The 2500-nt window shown below is 33.2% G+C and overlaps 1 protein-coding gene across 2 annotated transcripts in view; it reads left to right on the forward strand.

The window, feature by feature from the left end:
• Positions 1-2500, forward strand: part of LOC115232653 (neuropeptide CCHamide-2 receptor) — a 46504-nt gene that overhangs the window by 42146 nt on the left and 1858 nt on the right. The window lies entirely within an intron of this gene.

Consider the following 2500-nt stretch of genomic DNA (forward strand, 5'->3'; position numbering starts at 1 on the left):
TATACAAGAGTATAAATAATAATTTATATTTCTGTTTCTGTTGCACCATATTTCTTGTAATATTTTAGATGAATGTAATCCTACAAATATTTTGTTGGGTGTAGTAACTTGATCTGCTGTGGTAAAAGTTTAACCAATCTATTTTCTATAGAACGCTGTAGAACTATAAAAACTCTTAATCTTATTTTTTCTACTTGTGTGTGTATGTGTTTGCTTGTGTGTTTTTTAATTGCACTATAATAGTGTGCAGTAGTGATGTGTATCTGTGATGTAAACTCTTCATGTTTCTCATAAACAAATATTCATCTCTGGTTTCTCTGCTTATGTAATAATCATCAAGATTTTTCTAGGAACAAACTTAAAAGATAAAAGTGTATAACTATCTCCAAACACAGGTGACAAATTTGCAAAATGGTTAACATGGGATAAAAACAGTGATGTTCATTTAATATTTCTTCTAATTCTCTGCACTTGAGTTCAAATCCAGCCATGGTCAGCTTTGCTTTTTATCCTTTTGGAATCAATAAAAACACATAACATTCCAGAGCAGTTGATTGCACCCTCTGAACCAGCTCTGCGCATTTTAGGATGCCTTGCATAAACTCTGTGAATCTTGGGTTCAAATCTCAACCTTTCACTGCAAAACTGTGACACTTCTTGCTGGACTAAAAGCTGCAAAGCTCATTTTTCTATACCCTAATGATTCTGTCAGCTTATTATAACCAAATAACAATTGTCATTTAGATTTGGTGGGGATGCATATTGTAGAGTCTGTATGTCCCTTGAACAAAAGAATCTTCAGTCGGGGAGTAAGAAGGTCATTGTGTGAAGATTGACAAACAACTGCAAAACTTTAAAAAAAGGATCAAACATGCATAAGTATTCTTTTGCCATGAAAGTTGTTACATCTTCATTTGCCTTCAAACTGGTTGTTTATTGTCATCATCATCATCACCATTGTCACCATCACCATCACTACCATCTTCATCATTATCATTATTTATCATCTAAGTTCCATACTGGCCTGGCATGGGTTTTGATGGATTTGATAAGGTCTGATGAGTCCAAAGACTGCAGCATACTCCAATGTTTGCTTTCTCTCATTATGATTGGCTCATATGTACTGTTAGCCAAGCTGTACTGAAATTAATAACTTGGAAACATACAGGCTCTATATTAAAGATTGCCATGATATTTTGTAATAAAGGCTGCAAATTAGATTCCAGAAAGTTCTATCATTGACAGAGGTCTGTTGCTACATTAAGCATTTAGAGCAATTGTATATGAACTTCTTCTTTGGATCAAATCTCACACCATTACAACATTGGTCCTGAAATCAGGCTTTATTACTGCCCCACAAGTATACACATACACAAGCTGCCTTACTTTGCAAAGTTGAGTCCTATAACAATTTGTTATGAATGAAATCTTTTAGTGGCCACTAGGTTTGCTGTTGTTCTTTGGATTTTTGTTATTGTTGTGAGTTGACAATCCGACAATCATGATGGTTTGTGCTACTCTCTGGAAACCATGCCCCACTCCATTCTACTGAAATGCATAAATATAATAAACAAAACTTAACTTAAATGACATTTCTAGGTCATTGAGTTTGAAGATAATATAATATTAAACAGATTTTGGTACCAACCTGTCTGAGACTACCTCTGGCTCTATGATATAAACTTATTTTAAAGTGATTTAAAATTAAAACCTTTCATAAAAATTTCATGTTAATTTATATTCCAGACACCAGCTTAATTATGACATGAGTTATTTTACTAAATAATTCATTATTTTCAAAATTAATTGAAAAAAAGATAGTGTCTCAACAGAAGTATGATAAAAACGCTTGGGAAGATTAAAATAATGCATGAACTATACTGGTAAAGTTAAAAAGAACAAATTGAGCTTCCTTTATCTACCAAGTTGGGAATTTTCAGTAACAGCTAAAAAGTTTTTCACCAAAGAAGTTCATTCTAACTGTGAAAAACTTTGCTCAAAAATTTTATTTTCATGATTAGAGTACAGAATACTAAATTGTAACTGAATTTCAGCTAACACTCTATGCTTTGTAGTATGTTGAACCTGAAACAATTAGTGGTGTTTACGGAAGCAGATTTTCTGCAGCTGGATATCCTTTCTGTTTCCAGCCTTAATGTATTTCCAAGCGAGGCAATACTTCCACATGGCCAGTTGTGCTTTCACAGAATATTGGAAATGAATGACATCACTTGTATGACAGTGATGTTAATTTCAACTATCATCCAATGTCAAGGCAAAGAGCACATACACACTGACACATATATACAACAGGTTTCATCCTTCTTCCAAATTCAGTCACAAGATATTAGACTTGGGGTTATAGTAGATGTTTACCCAAGGTACCACATAATAAAACTGAACCTGAACTACTTAGTTGCAAATCAAACTTCTTAAACGCACAGCCATGCATGTTGTTTGTTTTGTTGTTGATGTTTCTTCTGTAGAAATTATTGATTTT

This window comes from Octopus sinensis, linkage group LG2, assembly GCF_006345805.1.
Source record: "Octopus sinensis linkage group LG2, ASM634580v1, whole genome shotgun sequence".
Lineage (NCBI taxonomy): Eukaryota > Metazoa > Mollusca > Cephalopoda > Octopoda > Octopodidae > Octopus > Octopus sinensis.